The following is a 13,948-nucleotide window of genomic DNA, read 5'->3' on the forward strand; positions in this document are numbered from 1 at the left end:
ATCATGCAGGGAGGAAAGGGAAGAGGGGTTGGGCGATGACCTATGAATACCTACAATGAACACTATCTGGGTGATGGGCACACTTACGACCATGAATCAAGCATTATCAAAGCAATCCATGTAACCAAAAATATTTGTACCCCTGTAACACTTTGAAATAAAAAATAAACAAACAAACAAACTGAAGAAGGGGCCTTGTTTAGAAAGTTACTCTAGATGAGGACCTGAGATCCCAGCCAGAGCCGCCAGGCTTGTTAGAGTCCAGTTTGACTCTGGGTGACTTTGGGGAGGGAGCGGGCCATTGCCACCTTCTCAATGACACTGCCTACAGCATTGCAATCTGTTCCCAATTTCAAGGCAGAGGGCCAGCACTCTGCAGTGCTCAGCTCGAGCCGCGGTCCACAGGCAGCTCTGCGCCTGGAGCCAAAGCTGCGTGAGGCTCACGGGCTGCAAGAGGAGGCTCTCACTGCTGCCTTCACTCTGCAGGGGACTTTGTCCTGAGTGACAATTCTAAACACCATTCCCAAACCAGCGCTAGGTAAAATTATGAATCAGACCTTCATTCTCCTTCTACCGTCTCAGGACCCCATCTCCCTGCTTCCATTAAACTCCTCTCTCTTCCTCTCTTGCCTTTAGCCTGTGCTTCTCACAATTACCTGGGAATCTTGTTAAAATGTAGATTTTAATTTAGGAAGTTTGGGGTCCCGGGGCAGCCTGAGACTCTGCATTCCTATCCAGCTCCCAGGGCTTGCTGATACTTGTGGTTTCCCAACTACACTCTGAGGAGCAAGGCATTCAATAACTTGAGGCTTCTTAAGATTATGTAGAAATCCTATTTTTTTCCCCCTGGCTAGCCTTCTGCTTGTTGAGACTAGATGCTGATGGAAAATCATATCTACTGCTGTTAGTACACGAGCTTCGTGAGCACTCCCTGTCCCCGTAGGTAAGAGCATGCCAGAGCGTGCAGGATTCCAAAGACCCTTGGGAATGACACAGTAGGGACTGTCAGTCCAGGGACTGGTCACTCAGGTGAAATTTTGGAGCTAGGGCCAGTCCTTATTGACCTCCTTTTGCTTATGAAGAAATCAATCCGTAAAGTGGATGAATTGACTCAATTATTTATTTATTTGCAATTTATATTCTATCTTCTTCTAAAAATGGATTTAAAGCAGTGAGGTATGATTGAGGATTAAGCTATCGGACCAGTAAAGTCAGGTATAAAATTTTGCCTTATGTTTTCAGTTGCCCTCTTTTTGTGAAGAAGAAAGGGGAGGAGGAGCAGGAGGAGGAGGGGAGAGAAGAAGGAGAGGAGAAGGGGAGGAGGGGAAACTGCACTTTTCCTAGCTCCCCTGTGTGAATGCATACAGCCATTCTTTTACATCTCAGAAATTCCATTGTATCATATCAAATTCTCAATTGTTCTCTTTCTTATTTTATTTGAAAAATGCCAGCTCAAATCAAAGAAACCTAATGCCAAGAACCAAATGAGAAAGATGATTTATCAATAAATGATGAAGTCTTCTTTGACCCTTCCTTCTCCCCGGTCTCCTTCACCCCATCTGTCAGAGTCCTGTCTACTCTGCTTTCGCTCTCAAATTCACTCTCCCTCTCTCACTCCCACAGCCACCAAATAGTCCAGCCCTCACGACCTCATGTCAGAAAATTATTATTAATATCTAGCATTTATTGGCAATCTGGTTTGGACCAGCCACTTCGCTAAGAGTTTTTTATGCATTTAACTCTTTTAACTCTCACTGTAATGCTACACAATCGGTTATTACCTCATTTTACAGGTGACAAGTTTGAGGCTTAGAGGTTCAAAGCCCAAGTTGTCAGAGCTAGCACATCATTGAGGAGTAGCATGGCATTTCCAATTCGAGCTCCAGGGCCAAAGGCTCCCTTCCACTACTGAACAAAACCACCTCCTGCATGCCTCATACATCTCTCTGGCTGCTCACCTGTTCATGTGCTTATTCCAAAAGAAGTTGAAACTGCTTAGAAATTATTATCTATATTAGACCTGCAATTCTCTTCTTTCAGTGAGACATGATAATAAGGCAATTAGATCTCCTATTGTAAGTGGGTGAGCTCTGCAAATTATTCCTACGCCATCTCTAGGTAGTCCCTCTAGCTTAAGTCTCTCTTGTAAAATCTGTCCTGCAAATTCTAACCAAACTGCCTTCCTTAAAGCAGTGCTTTTCTCATATCGTTCCCCAGTTTCAAGCATAGACAAGGCTTCAGGAGAGAACCTTTCTCATTTACATTACTGCCCAGTACCTGAACCCTATTTCCAAGTTTGGGGAATCTTCCATCTTAATTAAGAAGCAGAGGCCCACTGCTGGGTGTCCCAGACAGTTGCATTGCTGGCCTTCCTTGTACCCAGGGCCTGTGCATGGAACCTAGGGCCCACCCTCGGACAGTGCCACTCTGAATTGGAAAAAGCCTGGGCTTCGGCGAGCCCATCCTGGCAAAGCATGGCAGTGGCCGTCCGCTTTCCAGAAGCAGTGTGGCTGCAGTGTTAGCAGCAGCGTTCCGGACTGTGGTGCCCGGAGCAAGCTGCTCCCTGCCCCCTCAGGAGAGAGAGGGGTCTTCACTCACCAGTTCGGTTATACCTGCCAACAACATAGCTTCTGGACCTTTCCAGAGACTCTCAGAGTTTCCTACTCATGTTCGATCGTCTCTTTTCTGAATTAAATCAGCCGGAGCTGGGCTTTGGCCTTGCTGCCCAGGACGCTGCCGGCCACAACCCCTTTGCCGCAGCAAGCACAAGGGGCAGCCACTGAGGCCCACCCAGACATACAGCACTCTTGCCTTGGAGGTGGAGCAACTGAGAGAGCCCTGGAAGAGACAAACCTTGACCTCTCTTCTCTTTCATTTTACCATTCTCGGTGATAAATTCATTTAAATTGATCTGCCCTGATGTGGAGGGATCATTGTGGATGTGGCCCAGGCACATACTATGACCTGGAGGATGGGCAGAAAGCAGCCAGAGCCTCCTGGAGCCACCATCCCTCGTATTCTGAGCCTTGGACCCCCATTCTACCACCTGGCAGGGAGCTGGGGGACAGTGACAGAACCTGGCAAATGTGCCCCCCACACACCCTTTGTGCACTCACATGCTGTGGGCAGGTGCCTGCCTTGCCACGGCCCCTGCTGGAGGACACCCTTGGACTAACCACAGGGGCCTGAGCCGCCTGTCCTCTCCCACAGGGCCCACGGCTGTGCCTCGTGGCACATGACCTGCCGTGAACCCATCCGTGAACTCCCCAGTGACTCACAGCTACAAAGGAAGATGGCTTGGTACAAAATAAAACAAGCTGGTCCAAATCAGATTTGCTTTTTGGAGAACTGAAATTAAAAATAAATAAATGCATGAAACAGACAGAAGGAGGGAGGAGAGGCCATGTCATAAGACAAGACTCGAGGTGCCATTGTGGGCCATGAGAAAGCCAAGCTACCAGGAGGCCGTGACCCTGAAGGAGCAGAGCAATTAAGGCGGATGGAGCATGAGGGAGACCCCGTTGTGGAATCGCAAGAGAGCAGGCACAGGGAAGGTAGCTGGGCCCCATTAATGAGGGAGATTGAGGTGAAGATGAAGACCCAGGAATTGCAAAATGGCCAACAGCCCTCTGGGTCTGAAAGCCTGCCCAGTCCGGCTCCTCCTCTGCCAGCTTGCTCGGTTTTCTTAGGTCTCTGTGCACATGGATCCCTGGAGGGCAACTATGGTTTCTTGACCAAAAAAGACTATCTGGACACATGGCCACCAGTTTCCCCAAAAACAGGGCTCTGCTTCCTAAGCACCCTGACTTTAGGGACAGCTTCTTCCTCCCAAAGGCATAGAAAGGACACCCGGGCCAGCCATTCCAAATGTAACTTATGTGCACAGAAGCGTAAAACACGGCAGTGTGAAATTAAGGGATGCTCCCTTCTAAGAAAATGATATGGGTGAGGCAAAAGTCAGCGCTGTTAAAAAAAAAAATGCCATAGCATTGCGTTCTCCTCGTATCTATTGTTTCATTGTGATCTTAAATTACTTCCGCTTTACTTCCTTCTCGATCTGCGCAATTATTTAGTGACTTTGCCCTCAGCCTTTGTATGTAAAAAGACTGCTGGGCATGAAAGTATACAGCAATGGCCTGTGACTAAATGGAGTTTTGGCTTCTGCCTTTTGAACAACTGCTGATTCCTGGGCTTCCAGAGCCCAAACTAAACTCTCGTGCTACTTTTCAAAGTTCTCCTAGCCAGGCTGTACCCTCCCTACCCAACTTATTTCCCTTGTCAATAAAAACCCATTAACTCAAGCCCAAACTTCCATTTCTATAAAAGGGCTCATGTAGATTTGCCACAAGCAGCTAATTTGTCATAACTTCTAAGCACATTATATCCCCGGGACAAGGCTGGAAAAAAATAACGTCTGGGCCCTTGAAGATATTTCTTTGCCTTGCTGTTGTCACAGCTAAATGGAATGATTCATTAGCCCTTGTGTGAAACGCCTGACTGTCATTCTTAGAAGATATTACAGTTACTATGCAGTAGCAAGTCAATATTCAAAGAAAATTGAAATCTCTCCCTTCTCTGAACTCCCGTGGTACTCTGGGCTTGCAATTCTCACAGCCCTTATCACGCAGAGCTTTGCACTGCGGTTATTTCTGCGGGAGCACAGCGTAGCTCCCTGCCGGACCCCGCCCTGACAGCCGGGACAGGTGCAGGCGCTCCTGTCTCTAGCTATGCCTGGCATCGGGAAGGCCATCCACATTTGCCCGTTTTTACTGAAATGGAGCCCGAAACTTAGTTTTCTTTTTTCCTTTTTCAATAAACTACCTTTCTTGCTCCAGATAAGGAGCTAAATGATTTCTGTGTTTCACTGAATTATCTCCCTGAATCCCCCCAATGAATATAGGAGGTGGGCTTTCACCCCTTGTGCGTGTGATCTTCGTGAATGTTACCGAGCCCCCCTCACTGGTAAACCCACCCCCTATTCTGCTGACCTTCAGGTGGCTCAGAAAGCAATTGAGGACTTCAAAGCGAGGCAAAAATTGAAGTTAACTTGAACAGAAAGCGGTCTAAATTTGGCTCTTCGACCCTCCTTCAAGTGTTTTTCTATGTGTGGGTCTCAGGAAACAGCAGGTTCACAGCTCTATTGGACCAGGATCTCTGTGAGTGATTTAATATGTAATCAAAATGCAGAGTCCTGAACCCCAGCCCAGATCTACCAACTCAGAGGCTTTGGGAATGAGTTTTTACAAAGCACCTAAGGTGGTTTTGATGAACATGTAAATTTGAGAAACTGCCTTAGGCCGGGCACGGTGTAATCCTAGGCCGGGCACCCCTGTAATCCTAGCACTCTGGGAGGCTGAGGAGGGTGGATTGCTCAAGGGCAGGAGTTTGAGAACAGCCTGAGCAAGAGCAAGACCCCGTCTCTACTAAAAATAGAAAGAAATTAATTGGTCAACTAAAAAATGTATAGAAAAAAATTGGCCAGGCATAGTGGCTTGTGCCTGTAGTCCCAGCTACTCGGGAGGCTGAGGCAGGAGGATTTCTTGAGCCCGGGAGTTTGAGGTTGCTGTGAGCTAGGCTGATGCCACAGCACTCTAGGGCAACAGAGTGAGACTCTGTCTCAAAAAAACAATATCGAGAAGCTGTCTTAGACTGAGTCTTTGTATCAGTCAGAATAGGTTAGGTGTGCTGCAGTGACAGACAATACCGAATCTCCTCAGCGACTCAATGTGGAAAAAGTTAACATCTCACTCACACCAAGTCTGCTGTGGACAAGAGGAACTGGCCAGAGAGGTGTCCTGTATGTGGCGACTCAGCGACCCAGGCTGTCCTGGTCTTGCAGCCTCCACTCCGACCTGAGGCTTGAGTGTTCACTGTCAGAAGAAGGGAACCTATGCCCGTAATCCTAGCACTTTGGGAGGCTGGGGAGGGAGGATCGCTTGAACCCAGGAGTTCAAAACCAGCCTGGGCAATATGGTGAGACATTGTTTCTACCAAAAAAAAAAAAATTAGCCAGGTGTGGTAGCTTGCATTTGTAGTCCCAGCTACTCAGGAGGCTAAGGTAGGAGGATCACGTGAGCCCAGGAGTTCGAGGCTGCAGTGAGCTGTGATCACACCACTGCACTCCAGCCCAGAAGACACAGCGAGAGCTCATCCCAAAGGGGGATAAAAGGAGAAAAAGAAGACTTGTCTATGGAGGAAGCTGTGAAACATAATATTTCAGGTTCATTAATCTTCAGAAGAAAGAGGAAAACTGGAAATAATAATGATTACCAGCAAAGTTGACCTTCGGTCCTTAGGTAAGTTGTGTCGAACTCTCCATGAACACACTCCGCCCTTCCAGGAAGCCTTAAATTTGTACTCTCGCTTAGGGAAGTCCTAGAGCTGCAGGTAAGAAGAGCATGTAGATGAATATTTGCATCTTTCAGGTCCATTCCAAGACCACCGCAGACTTCCAGAGAGGAGACCCAGAGCAGAAGGCAATGGTCATTTCCCTCACTATTTTCCTTCCTTTGTGTTTCTGTACCAAGAAAACTAACTTGAGGTAGACTTTTCCTCATGCAGTGTTCACAAGGAGGAAAAGAGGCTGATATTGCTGTGAAAATCCAAAGGAACCTCCTGATGCTAGATTCTTACCTGGGACCACTTCTAGTCCCTGGAGACGGCTCAACTATTGGTCTCTTCTGGGCCTCAGGTGTTCACATCCTTCATTCTTTCCCCTTCATTTTCCCCTGAATTTTCCTACTCATTGGTTTACCAGGAAGCAGGCAAATCTACACAGTCTCCCCTTCTCTCTCACCTTCCCCGTAAGCAAGCACATAAGCCCTTTGCTTGCTGGTTATGTTTCTGGTCAACAAGATAATAAGGAGAGGAAGGGGTCCAGGGAACCGGAGGTCACATAAAGGCTCATGTTGTTCTGCCTGAATTGTCTTCTGTGTCCTCCTGGAGGAAGGGACATATGCCCTTTAGCTAAGCGGAGGCTGGATGAAGGAGATCAGTGAACAGAAGACGGGGCCGACTGTGTTTCCAATTACCTCTCTGGAGGAGGCCAGACAGTCTAGAACAGGGACTACAAGAACCTTGAAAGGACCTTTGCTTGTTCTGTAAGTTTGTCATGTTTCTTCTCCCCAGCTGAGAGATGGCTTCCCATGCCTCAGCCAGACTTGACTGTACTATGCATGTATCTGTGTCTGTATGCACTAGAATGTACCGTGAGAAAGGAAGGAGGGTGCCAGGGACCAGCGTGGGCTGAAAAGGAGGCCTTGGTGTAACCCTGGGGCAGGCTCAGTGGCAGCTAAGCTTTCTGCAAGAGCCATCTAAAGTCTCGGTCGAAATCTAACTGACGCTGGACTTCACAGGACTTTCCTTCTTCCCAGACACGTCTCTGATTTTTATCCTGGGGGTCTGGGCTACCCAAGCACTCTGTATGCAGAGAAGTCTCTCTGCATTTCCACAGAGCACTGAAAGGTGTCTTGGAGACTGAGTCCAGACACCTCATTTTACAGACAAGAAAACAGAGGCACAGAAACGTGATTAGAGGCTGAGACTGGATCAAAAGAAGCCAGGCCCTTGGTGCAGGGCTCGTTCCCACAACAGCCACCACCACTCAGTCTCGGGGGCTGCAAAACAAAATGGGATCTTAAACATCTCTCCCCTTTATTCTCAGGATGGCTTTCTCCTGAGTTTTCTTCTCTTCCATGAGAATGTCTTATCCTTTTCTCTGTGATGGAGCAAAAATTAAGGCTAATGGCGAGTGACTAGACTGGAAATATCTCAAACTCAGATCCCAGTCTCAGGGGGCTCGTGGAATCTCTTTTGCTTTCTGGCTAGAGAGTAATCTGCACTGGGTCACTGCCAGGGGACCCCCATGAGAGGCCAGGCGGAGGGCCCAAGGCTACCTTCTCCCCTCCTCCCCAACAGTCTCCCTCCAGGCCTGTCAAAGCTGTATCAGCGAGCTTGAGCCTTGGTGCATGAGGAGAATTAGGCCAAAGCAGTTTCCTCAGTTCCATCCCTTTAAGAAAAAGCCTAAGTGGGTATAATCACCCACCTCCCTGTTTCCAGGTTACCAAGATAAATCAGGCTTACCCTTCCCGAAGAGTCTCCTAAACCTTTCGTTTCACCTAAGGGGGAGCTCAGGGTACCTTCAGTTTCCTGCTTCCAGCCCGAACCACCACTCGTGACCAGGTCAGACCTACATATCAGTCGCCTGAAAACACAAAGAGACTTTTCTGGAAACAGAGCCTTTGTTCATGGAGACCACTGCCAGTGTCTGTGGACTTCCTACATTTTCTACTCCGCTGCTGAACCCGTGCTTCTTACCTAGCACAATTTAATATATCAGAACTGATGCTGGTAGAGTAAACTGTGCAGGAAAGGAAAGAAATATAATATTCTTGAGATCTTTTTTTAAAGCATTAGAGTATTTAATCAACACCCCAAGCCTGGCACCAGATCAGACCTCAGATTTCATTCTACCTCGATAGACACGTGGCTTAATGACTACCAGGAGATATATTCTAAACTCCTTCATGTGCAAGCAAGGCTATTGGCTAGACATGCCAATTCTGGGTCCTTCCCTGAGCACAGCTTCTTCTAAGCTGACCTACTCACACCCCTTGGTAGAAGGAAGTTCAGCACATACTAGTTATGTGAATCCCTAAAGTTTAATTTCCTCACCTATAAACTGAAGGTAGTCACAGAACAACCTCATGGGAAAACTAAATAAATATAGATATGAATTAAATGACTGTTGATTAAGAGAATATAATGATTAAATGAAATACCATATGTGGAATGCTCAGGACAGTGCTAACTAAATCTCAGCTATTGTATTATGTGACTCTGATCTCCCCCCTCCTCCCCAGGCACAGCCATTTGGACCAGGATTGCATATCTGAACCTAGGACAGTAATTCAGTTCGTACGTGGGACAGCAATCTGTGCTACAGCCCATCAGGAAACTCCTTCTGGCCCCATTGGCTAGTCCTGGATATTTGAACTCAGACATGCTGAGACAAGGAGGCAGGTAGAAATGGGAGTGGAAGATAGAAGTTAGGATAAAGAAAAGCTTGGGTTGCAAAAAAGGCCAAGAGGGCTGAGGAAAATTAGAGTTACAAGGAGGTAGAAAACATGAGTCAGCAGAAGGTGAGACAGACAAAATGCAGAGTAGAAGGAGAAAGAGTAAACCACTCCATGGTAGTATTAGAGCAGGCATACAATGCCATAGCAGTGGCTTCACCAGGGTGAACACCCATGAGTCCTGCTTGTTCTGAAGTTCTAGTTCTTTGAGGTCTGTTACTTCTATTTGTCCTGCTCTTCCTGGGGCCAGGCCTTTCCTAGGTTCCTGATCACACATATTCTTACAAAAGCCATCTGTTATTTGAGATACTGCTAACTTGTTTTTTTTCCTTTCCCTTGCAACCAAAAGAACCAACCAGAGAAAGAAGAGGTATACCATCTGACTCTCCAGACTACCTCTGTAAGCTCTTTTCTCAGCTACTGTGTCCAACTTCTATGTGCATTTGCTCCTAATGGCCACACAGCAACTCTCTACAGAGGCCCACCTTTGTCTACTGGAGTCAGTTTGCCCGTATTTCAAAGACCAGAAGTGTCCAGGGTCCACATACCCTCCCATCCCTGCCCATTATGGCCCTTAGCTAACGGCTGACTAGTGTGAGACTAGGAGAGCCCAGGCCCTCTGCTTGGAAGCCAGGGTCAAACTCTGAGGTGTAACTTACTCTCCAGGGTCCCCTGTGGGATCAGGCTAGCCCCTCCTCCATGGGGCTAGAGCATGGGACTGGAGCAGAAATCTCATCCTTACTTGGGTGTTCTCTTGACCATCTCTTGCTGCCTGCTACTCCCTTCCCAGTTTCTTGCAGGGACATTTCCTTAGTAACTTACCTGCCCACTCACCACAGGGTCTGCCTCTAGGGAATTCAAGCTAAGGCACAGGCTCAACACCTCCTCTCAAAGCTTCCCTTGGCAGTCCCCTTCCGCCCCTATAATTCCATTACAGCATTAGTGTAACTAACAGCTCATGTCCTGGTTTTCAAGTTTGTCTAGATTATGAGTTCCTCAAAGGGAAAGAGGTTGTCTTATTGATGTTTATTTCCCCAGTGCCTAGCACAATCCTTGAAAAACACATTTAAAAAATATACTTGTACATCTGCCTACAGTTACCCTACAGCTATAGATGGGAAAAATTATACAAAGTTGCTGATTTCTAAGAGCCTCTGGGCTTCAGTTTCTTCATGTCTGAAAAGAAGGTAGTTACTTCTACAGTTCCCAAAATCTATGATCTTATATTTGAGCAGGTGATGACAATTTCTCATAATCAGCCCTGCCAGTTAATGTACCATATCTGGAAAAATTTGAAAACCAGAGAAGTTACCTTTCACCTTTGAATCAAGAGACCTGATTGTCCAGGGACAGCTAATAAGTCCTCAATTTTATAAATGTCTATAAATGAGTCAGATGGCTACAAAAAATATTTCAAAACCCCTGCCTCACAAATTCATTTATTAACTTATCATCCAACAAATGTGTATTGAATGAGTATCACATCCAAAGCACTGTAGGTAGGAATTAGGTAAAAAATTGGGCTTGGATATATAACAATTAAAATATGTATAATAATTTACAGCAAAAATGCTTGCATATGCATTAATTTAATGTAGAACAAACTGCGAGGTGATTAATATGATCTCCATTTTAGCTGGGTGAAGTGGCTCACTTAAGATAACACAGCCAGAGAATGGAGACTCAGCCCACCAGGTCTTCTGGCTTCAAACCTCATCCCACTTCCACCCTACCACCTTACTTTCCTTTGCAAAATATTCACAGGGATCAGCCCTGTACCACACTTTCTCACTTGTTTTAGCTCTGGAGCTATGGGGTCACCTTGAAATGTTTCAGAGCATCATCTTTGAACATGGGACTGTTTTAAATGTTGAAAATATCTATTTAATAAGGTAAATACTGCTTGTACTCATTTAATCTCCACTAAGTCTTTATGAATAATGTGATTTTGTTCCCAAGGAAAAATGACATATTCTTTGTTGGGCACACATAGCAATTGAGTAAAAACATAATAGATCACACCTGTAAATAAAGTTATATTTTATAGATGTGCTCAGTTATAATAATAAGTCACACATAAAGACGCATTTGGTTATAGAAATCTAAACATATGTTTATATGAAATGCCAACATATTTCTAGATAATGGTATCTGGCAAGAGTACAAAAAGCTTTAAAGCACTTGTTATGTATTCCTAGGAAACCAGGATCATGCTCAGAGCATTCAAAGAGTAAGGTGGGAAAACAGCATAAAACGCAACAAACACAAAAAACCCAAACACGATAAAAATAACTAACGAAATAGCTAGCGTCAAGCAATATACAGTGCAGCTGCCATAAAGGGGATCCAGGTTTTAATCAATGTCAGAATAAAAACAAACACACAAACCTGATTGGGAGAGCGGGTGGAGGGTGGGATGGGATGCAGAAGCAGAGGACCAGTTTTGCAAAAGCGGAGTTTCGTAAAGGAATAAGGACTAAGGTTTTTGCCATTGGAATGTCATCATATTCAAATGTTAAGTTTGCAAAGATGTCTCAACAGCAATCAAAGTTGCTTGTTTGGTAACAAAAAAAGATCCAATTTCAGCAATATTATAGTTGAAGGCTTTCTAGAGAGAGTCACTTAACCACTGAATGGATGGATGATCTGTGTGCATGGATAGAGCCCGAGCACTACGGACCACTGCAGAGGATGATGAGGGTCTGATCTCTCACTGGAGGGCACTCGGGTGATGCTATAGGATGATGAGGGTCTGAGCTCCCAGTGGAGGATATCCAAATATCCAAATGTTTAGGTCTTTTCTCTTAGATATGTTTCCCTGGAGAAGAATTTTCCAATCTCCTCCCTGAGTAGATGTTGAGTAGAAATCTGGCTTCTGGAAATCCAGGAGCTAATCAAGAAAAAGAGGTTGGTGGGACCCTACCATTTGGAGAATAAACTTTAAGTGAAGCCCTTATTTCCATTACTGTCTCTCCCCAGGCTTTGGCTCTACCTGGCACAGCTGGAATCTAGAGCTTTTGTGGCTCCTGTGTGCAGAGAACACTTGACTCAGATGGCCTACTGAGGTCAGAGAGGAGGGGTCACATAGCTGAACCTGGATGGGGAAAGGACATGGGCCTTTATTCTTTCTAAGATTCTGCAATGGGAATGGCCTTGCATTTTGTTGACCTCCTCCCAGCCCCGCCATCTTGTACCTGCTCTACTCCCACACCTCCCCCCTTCCAGACCTTCAGATTTCACATTTCTCTGATATGCTGATAATTTACTGGTGGCCCATTCAGTTTCCACCATGCAAATTTTGGTTGCGATCCCCACCCGCCTTTCCCTGGCCCTTATAGATTTATACTTTTCTGCTCTTCTGCTTTTATTTTGTTTCTAGAGAGAAATTAAGCACGTGTTTGGTTCACCATGTTAATTCAGAAGTACAGTGATTGAAGAAGGCTCAGCTGCAGCTATGTAAAGAGAGATTTGCAAAGGCATAATCAAGTCAAGTCATGGCAAGATCATAAGAAGCAGTCACAAACCAGCAGTAATTTGAGTTCAAGTGATCATTTTGCCAGCTCACAGGAACTCTTGTGAAACAGAAGCTTGGTGTGGAAGGGTTGCACAGTCTGCTTGTGGCAGGGCATGAAAGGGGACATGAATGGATTTTGCCCCAGGCCCAGGCTTCTCCCTAGCCGTGTGATGTTGAGCAAGTGGCTGACCCCTTTGGTTGCTTCTTTGCAAGACAGATGTAATTGCACTGCCCTCGTGGGGTTAGAAAGAAGATTGGTGACATCCTATTTATGAAAGTCCCCAGCACCATACCTGGCACACGGACCCTCAGTCAACAGCAGTTGAAGCTCATTGTCCCACAGCCCTTGGAAGCAAGTGTGGGCCTAGGGGGCATCCATTTGTCTCTGCTTACCGTTCTTTGCCCCATTGGTTAAGAGGTTAGAGGGAAAGAAAAATAGAGCCATAAATCATGCAGGCTATAACCTTCCAAGCCTGAAGAATGCTGCCCCAGGCAACTCCTGCGCCACCCAGTAAAGAGTGCTAGGCTTCCTCCCTCACCCACATCACACACCAGAAGGCTGTGCCGCTCTGCTCGCTAGAGTTAAGGGTGGGAATTAGAAAAGGATGTTTTCCAAACCTTTCAAGCATGATCCTGCCCCTTAGGATATGGGTCAAATGACCTTCTGGGTGGGAAGAAAGGGGAGGAAAAGGCATTCTACAGGCGTGTGACTCTTGACCCACTTAAAGGTCACTCCCCATGTTACATCAGCCCCTTCTTGGGAACACTTAGCACCTGACTGTAGAGGGAGTGGCTGGCCTCTTCCTTGTGATTTAATTAGTTGCCCATGGGGTGGCTGGCGGAGAGCCCAAATTCCATGCAATCTCATAACTGGAAGGAACTTTCATGATCGCCCATTCGGTCCTTAAATCTCTGCCACAATATCCTCAACAAATAACTGTGTGCCTTGTCTGGACCCCTCCAGTGATAGGAAGTTTAATAACTCTGGGAGAAGACCGTGCTGTCCGTGGACAGCTGAGAGCTCCAAAGTTCTTATTTAAATCAGCTCATCCCTCCACTGACTTTTTTATGCCTTGAAAGGTTAGAGACAGCAAAGACCCTCAGAATCCATGCCTGCTACCAGGGAGGAGATGGACATTAAACAAGCAATAAGAAGTCTAGAAGTGTGAAGATTGTGATAAGTGTCACAGAAAGGAAAATACTGGGTGCTATAGAAACATTCATCTGAAGTGTTTGTTCTCAATTGGTGGGAAGGAGGGTGAGGAGGGGGACAGTTTTCATCCCCCAAGGGGCACTTAGCAATTTCTGGAGACTTTTCTTATTATTGCAACCAAATAGATGCTACTGGCACCCAGTGGGT

This window comes from Microcebus murinus, chromosome 6 (assembly GCF_040939455.1).
Source record: "Microcebus murinus isolate Inina chromosome 6, M.murinus_Inina_mat1.0, whole genome shotgun sequence".
Classification (NCBI taxonomy): domain Eukaryota; kingdom Metazoa; phylum Chordata; class Mammalia; order Primates; family Cheirogaleidae; genus Microcebus; species Microcebus murinus.